Source organism: Lepisosteus oculatus, chromosome 1 (assembly GCF_040954835.1).
Source record: "Lepisosteus oculatus isolate fLepOcu1 chromosome 1, fLepOcu1.hap2, whole genome shotgun sequence".
Lineage (NCBI taxonomy): Eukaryota > Metazoa > Chordata > Actinopteri > Semionotiformes > Lepisosteidae > Lepisosteus > Lepisosteus oculatus.
This window is the reverse complement of record NC_090696.1, coordinates 41,665,523-41,673,644: the sequence shown is the minus strand read 5'-3', so window position 1 is coordinate 41,673,644 and position 8,122 is coordinate 41,665,523.

Below are 8,122 nucleotides of genomic sequence, written 5' to 3'. Positions count from 1 at the left end.
TATACAGTAGCATAGGATAACAAAAGCCAGGAGTGTAGACGAGGCAAGAGAAAAGTATTTTTTGAATGCCCCATCATCTCATATCTCCGACCACCTAATCTGCGTAACCTTCTTGTTCACAGCTCCCTTGACCGCCCTCAGCAATCATCCACACCAGGCTCTCTCCCTTGCAACAGAGCTCGCTACATCACCTACAAGTACATACAGTATTTAACACCACACTCATTCAAGGCCCCTTAGGACAATTCTGGATCACTCAGATGACATCACCTCCAGCAACCTTATTTACTGTATCTCTTGCAGTAAATGCCCAGATATCTACATTGGGGAAACAGGAAGGAGACTCGGAGACCGCTTCAGAGAACATGTTTGGGCTGTGAGGATAAAAGATTTTTCCAAGCCCATAGTTTCTCATTTCACCTCTTAACAGCCATGATCACACTGATCTCCCTGTCTGTGGTCTCAAAGAAGGGTGTCTTAACTCCTATTGCAGAAAGACATCCGAAACCAAAATTATCCTGAAACTAGGTTCACACCTTCCCCCTTCTCTCAACGACAGACTCATTTCCTTCTAATCCTCTTTATTCATTTGCAGGTTTTGACTTCACACTTTGAAACACTGCAATTTATACCAGTGATCTTGATTCTCGTATATTTAGTAAACTAGTTTGAATGATTTTAAAGATGATAACAAAATAGGGAGATTAGCAAACACCAAGGAAGAAGCAATAAAGGAAATTAAAAATAGATGTAACTGAAGACTGGGAACACACCTGGCAAATAACTTTTAAAGTAAACAAGTGCAGAGTAGTAGAACTTAATCTATAACTATAAAATGGGAACTAAGGTTGAACAGTCTATGTATAAAAAAATACTTTTCTGTCTTTAACATCTTTACAAAAGTTCCAGACGACTGGGTCTGTTAGGGGCTTCACTGTGGTTACAACAACCTAAAGTTAAACTTGCATTGTGATAACGAACATAGTTTTTAATCACTTCACAAAGTACTGTATTTCACATTGCAAGTGATCTCCTTAAGTCTAAGTCCTCTATTAAATTTGTTTTCACAGCAGTGAAACTTTTAAAAACACATATTATGTTGACTATGCTTACCTTTGTAGTCATAAGCCTTATTATTTCACTTAAGAATTAAACGTTGTTAAAGATTTCTACTAATCTTTGTGTTGTCTTGACTAAACAGCTTGGTGTCTCTCTTTAAGTGGTAAGATGCCCCACTGATAAGAGACATCAGCTGTATCCAGTGTTGAACCACTTAATTATATACAGTATAGTGCAGATGGACTCCAGCAAGTCTGTAGGCTTTTTCTTCACAACCCATGCCCATCACCCATTAATAGAAGATCTGCAGGGTGGGTACCAGAACCAAACCTAATAGCATCTTCTGATTTTGGACCTTAAAAGCGAGATCCAAACTCATTTTCAGGGGTTTACTCACTGGCTCCTCACCTCTCTTCAACTGAACAGGCAATCAGACTTTTCCAAACATGTGACTGCAAGCAGTCTGAGTCAAGACTTAAACTTCTCCAAGATGCCAGGCTGAGTCAGTCAGTAGTCAGTAAAGTACAGAATTCTGTCCATGATATTATTTTGTGAACCCACTGTTATTTTCTCCTGATCAACATAATAAGGCAGTTGGATGTTTTTGTTGATATATTCAACTAAGTTCTCCCACCTGTCATTCTTGTGGCCAGACCCAATAGAGCTGCCTGAGGGTCAACACTAGCTACTGAGTCACAGTACAAGGCAAAGCTCTCTCTCTCTTCTCTCTGCACCAGGACACTCCCAAGAAAGAGCAGACAGCTGCTAAATTAGACCATTGACTGATCCAGCCCAGCTCCATCTTCTTATTGAAACATTAAATTCATCAAGGGGGTTTGTCCACTTATCTTTGAGTATAAAACTATTTATTCACATTTTAATTCTTGAGAGTTGAGCTATTATTTCAAACACGTCTGACATTTACTTCACAATAGTAAATACATATTTATTGTATCTTAAAATATGAATAAGGTAATTATATGAGACTGATAAAAAAGAGCTACTGTATGTATTTAACTTCAAAGTTATTAACTCTTCTCCTTGTAATCCCTGAGTGAAGAATCATCCATTTGTATAACAGCAGATGGTTTCATAGATATATTCTGTTACATTTGTTATGCTGTTTTCAGTCTAATATCAATAAATCGTAATATTGTAAATTTAAAATCCATGTGTGAGAATGTAAATTATTGTTTGATAGATTCCTTAAAATTATTTTGTAATTTACCATTTCAGTTTCTGGTTGTTACAGTAATTTAAAAACCCTATTTCATTTTGTCAAACATGATTGTGACAGCAATATTTTGCTATCCTGCTCCTTGTCAGCAGGGAAGCTTGTCAAGACTGACTGAAATATAAATGGAGCAAAGAACTGCCAAATCACAGAGGAAAACCCATTTCATACTTAAAAAGTAGCCAAAACTTCACCCTTCAGCAGAACAATGATCAAAAGCTAAAGGCCAAAGCAACACGGGATTGGCCCAGTTTTGATTTTGAATCCTACTGTTAATCTGTGGAAAGACTGTGGAAAAAATGCTGCCCATAAATTATCCATAAGCAACCAAAAATTGTAAAATTGATAGAGATTTATCCAAAAATACTTTTTGTTGTATTGTTTCACATTTACATCATTGAAGAATTAAGGAACTCAACATAAAAATCCCCCCACTTGTGTTTTCCAAGGCACAAAAATCCAGCAAAGTTAGTTGTTCAGAATGAAAAAAAAAAAACACAGTAAAAACCAAAATTGACCATGTTCTTGTAGACAATTCTGTTGTCATGTTGTAATGACTAAGATTAGGAATCAGTGTACCCCAACAAGTTGAGTTCTTACCACCATACACTATGTTGCTGATAAAACTGTGATCTCTACCTATAAAATGCATAAACAGTAAATGCAGAAAACATCTACCCTGAAGTGTTGAATTACTTTTTTGGTTAGGTTTTAGGTACAATAAATGCATACTGTATATACTGTAAATGCCTAAACAGTGCATTAGACATTTATTTCAAGCTATTTTCATTATTCCTTATATATATATTAATTTCCCTTTATTTCCCTTAAGTCATTTTACTATTTAGGAACATTACCTGGATTTATAACAGGACCCCCTGTACTGTACTTGGTTAGCTACAAGCAAAACACACACTAATGTATGGTCCCCAACCCTACTGTTAATGGCAACTATATTTTGTAAAATTTATAAAAGGTTTCAAATTTTATATTTGAGTAGTTGAACAACGATATATCTCCCATACTGGGGAATTGATGTTCCCGAAAAAGCCTTTCATATCAATGGATTTTTCAATGTTCATCTTATGTTATTTAAAGAACTCAGAGGAAGAAGAAAAACAAATGCCTGGATAAGGCAACAATTTTCAGAGGTGCTACAAGGATTTTAGGGAATACGAAAATATTAACTCTGACAACCCCAAGCAGTATTTCCTTTGGCAAAGCTTTGTTATGAGGAATTATAGATCTAAGTGAAGCATTATGTACTGTATGATGAAAAGCAAAATTCTGTGGCAATTTAATGAAGAAAACCTGGCTTTCAGCTCCTAGGCTTAGTGAGTAAAATACAGCATAGGATATCAGTTTTCTGGATAAAGGATAAAAACAAATTAGAGACATTCTGACTACAAAATGAGACTTGACTGCCAAGTTTCTTGCAGTTAATCATCATACTTGTAATATTGTTAAAGTTGTATATTTGTTAAATAATTTATTTATGTCTCACTGGGGGTTACCAATAGTAACCATGTTCCCTAGAAGAGAGCTTTCTCATCAGTTACTGTATGTCTGGGTGTAGTTCTGTAATTGATTGCACATTTAGCATAATTTTAAACTGTGTGAATTTGTGCTTTTGTTTTTGTTCTGACCTTCTAGAAATATGATAAAAATCAATGTGGAAAATAAATGAAAATCACTATGTACTGTATAAAAGAAGAAACTGTTACAGGAAAGAAATGACACATAATAATTTTATATGTGGATACCCATATAAAAGTCTCTGGGAAGGAGCGATTTTCCATCTTTAAATTTCAACCTTTCCCCTCTCGAAATACCCATTAAATATGAAACTAAAATATGTTCAACACAACATTTATATGAACTGCCAATAAAAGTAAAAATTCAGCATTACAATAAACCAGAGATGCATCTATCAATTTCCTAACCACATTGTTGAGTTTTATCAAGTACAGAGTTGTTGGGGACCTATCCTAGAAAGTAATGGGGCGCAAGGCGAAATACTGGAGGGGATGCCAGTCCATCACAGGACACACACAAACAGAGACAAATAGAGACAATCACACCAGTGCCAACAGAAGCTGGAAGCCTTAGGAGGAGGGAAGAATTGAAGGCAGACACTGACAAGTTGGACACCAACTAAAAAAGGAGAACAAATTGGGGAGGAGCAGCTGCCTAGCTCTCAGTGCTAGGGACAGAGTGGGAGCATAGAGGTGAACAAAGAAGTCTGATCCAGTGACATACTGACAAACTTGATGTTACGGCACTGGCCAGATGAATTGTAGAACCCTATGTGGTAACTAAAGGATCTTGAGAGAGCTAGGAGAATTTGCTGGAAAATTTGAGTGTACTTATCCAAATCGCAGTTCAAAAGCCAGAGTCAAAGACAGGTTTGTTGGTCAGGAAGCCAAAGGTTCAGAAGCCAGGAAGTTTGCAGACAAATCTCAAGACAGAGATTTGGAGCTCCACTTGGTGAAAATCAATACTGAGAGTTGAGGTGACGGTGGTGAGGGCTTATGTATTCCAGGATGTACTGGGTGTGGTGACGAAAGAAAGGTCTGATTGGTTGATTAGTTAACGAGATGGCATTTGTTGGAATTGGAGAAGACTGGAGTCTGATTGGCAACAATGCGGGGTCGTTTGCGGAAGTTGCGTAGGGTTAGGTTCTGATTGCGGATGGTCATGACACATGGAGGACTGGGAGTTCCTTCAGTGGACAACAAAAAGAAGAACTGGTGAGAGAGAAAAACGAAGAGAACAGCACATATAGGCCGCGTCCGTAGGTGTGGTGTGGTGGGATGTACGACCTGAAACAGAGAGAGAAGGGCGGAGGGAAGGATTAGGGAGAGAGAGAAGATAAATGAGGACAGCCATAGGGATAGCTACATGGGGTATCTAGAAGCTACAGTAACTGACATCAGAAGGCCTGAAAGATAAACTGCACATGTATGTTGAGTGCAGAGCCGCTTGTTTTTGGTGAAGTATTAAGTCTTCAAGGCAAAGGTAACTCCAGTCCTGGATGAATGCGGTGAAGTAATGCCGTAACATATCATATAATATCCTATCATGTCCAGTAACGCCGGATATGAGACACATCCTTCTGCAATCAAATGAAATGGAGTGTGGTAGAAAGATGTGTGCAGCACCATGTTCAGCTAGTGAGGTTTTATTATATTTTTATATATTATAAAATGTTAATAATTTGTCCTCCATCTGAACTTCTGATAAATAACACCATTAACCAATTCTCAGATAGTGTTCTAATAGCTCAGTCATCCCAATGTATTTAAATATTGAACTTATCTATAGCAGTATATATAGTAATACAGTATATCTATTTGTGATATCTAGTTTCTCTATAGCTGTTCTCAAGTCTCACACTTCTAAATGAATGTAAAAAAAACCCACATCTAACTAGCACAGACAAATTATATACAAATAAAGTATAAAATAACAGAAACAGAACACATAATAAATCTAAGACATTACAATTACGGTCGAAGAGGAACATAATGTTAAAATTTCAAAATGCTTCAAATATTTTTGATTTCCATTTCTTTCCATGGTTCTGTGTATTAATTGTTCATTACTTTGTCATCAAATCAGTATAATACTGATACTTTAATACTTTAGTAATATACTGTAAATATATCCCCAATATGTATTTTTCTACAGGGCTGATATTTCCTTATAGTCGACTCCACCTAAAACAAAAACAGTTCAATGGTCTCCATAGAGCTCTCCTCATTGTTGCCCCCAGAAGCCATGAGAAATGTCTGGAATGTGGTATCAGCAGGATTCCTGTGATTCTTGGTCACCCTATAATTAAGCCAGGGATTGTTATAGCAGGAAAACATGGATCAGGTTGACAGGAGCTTTTATAAGCTTTCAAAATAAACTGAAGGGGGGATTTTGGGACAGATCACAGAAGAGCACAATTAAAAATGCATACCACATAAATATGACAAATTAATAAATTTAAATATAGACAATTGTAATCTAAGATAATACTCTTTGGATCCAAGCATCAGCCAAATTAATAAATATGTAGATGAGAAGTTAAACTGAGGGTGGTGCTTTTGAAAGAGTATTGTTTAGGGGCTCAGACTAATTTGAAGGTTGTGTATTTAAATCTCAGGTGGGGCACTGTAGTTATACTCTTGGGCAAGGATGCATATTTCATAGGGACACAACTATGCTTACCCTCGCTGGTCTGCAGTGGCAGCCTTCTCTCTGCCTTGATCACTGTGGAAACACTTGATGCAGAACACTTGGCTTTAGTGAGAGCTTTCACTGCAGCAGGTCCTCTGAGGGTATTTAAACCTTACTTAGCCTCTCCTCGGTGATCTAGTATTGACATTTACACTGTACATCTCAGTCCTGAGCCACTACTCCACCTTCCCAACAGAGCCCTTCCTGTTCCTGGTTTCCAGTTTCCTTGGTCTCTGTCTGGGAGTTTTTACCCATGGCTGTGCAGTCCAGAGAATTCCAGTGGCTGAGAGGGGACCAGAGATCGAGTCTGAACTGGGGACCTGACCTTAGCAGATGTCTTTGCCAGCCTGGTTCAGATGGTTCCTGGGAAATTGGTACAATCCAGGCGCTTCCCCAGAGGACTTTATGGCAGGAGGCATCGCCAACAGAACACGCCTGGCCTGGTCTTTGGAGGAGACCCCCAGCCTTAAGGGCATGCACTGTTCCATCTCCTGTTGCCCTCTGGCCAGACCACCCCAGGTTTGGAGTTTCCTGCGCAGCATGGAAGGTCAGACCCCTCTTTTTGGTAAAACCCTCTGGACGTAGCTCTGAGGTCTGAGCTCTGGACGTACAGCTCTGTACTTTGGTGGTTCATCCCTTCCTGCAATACAGTCCACCTGCCTGCACCCTGGGCGACACCAGCTTGCTGTCCGCCTTCTCCTTTCTCCAGTAGGAATCCCCTCCTAGGCAGAAGAGAGTGACATCCTGGTGGCCCCTGCTCCCAGTTCCTGGTTGGCAGACTTTAATGGTCAATTCATCCTAAGGCTGGCAGAGCATTGTGCCAGCCCCTCTACTGTACCTGAGGTGCAGGCAGCTGGCCATTCACCCTGGTCTGTTGCACCAAGCTCTTGGGTCTATAACGCCTACAGCTATGCCCCATTTCCTGGGGGGTGGGGGGGTGGCTCTGGTCTTGGCACTGTAATAATGTAACTGTCTTGTGTAGACTGTAAAGTGCCCCTTATAAGCAGTAAACTTTTGATTTTGTAGCTGGTTATGCCATCCAAATGTTTTTTTATCTTTTAGAACCACCAGAGCAACCACCGGCCGGACAATTTCAATTTTGATTACAGTCTGTAAATATCCATCATGCACAATCCATGACTCAAATTATGTTAGAATTATATTAAATTCCACATGGGAATCACACTCACAGCCTATATGACCAGTTACCCAAAACCCATTGTCCCAAGGGCCTGTTCCAAATCTCTGTTCTCCAAAACCGTTCCAGTCGGTGACCTCGGATTGCTACAGTATCTTTTGTCTTCCGCTAAACTCTATGCAGTCCTTTGACGGTCATAGGCCTCTTGAACAATGTGATCCAGTTTTGAGTAGGGGGTGAGGAAGATGATGCTGGGGCCTCTCTCCACTACACTGCTCTGTGTAGAGTACCAGGAGTCTGAGTCCTCTCCTGGTTCTAACACTGGAAGTTGTGTTCCCTTCAGTTTTCCCCTCTCAAATGCTCTTTTGAGTTCTCTTGACTGGGGCTTATGATGCCCACGCATGTCTAATTGCCAGCAGCCATATCACCCTGTAACTCACAACTCACAAACTACTGAAGCTCAG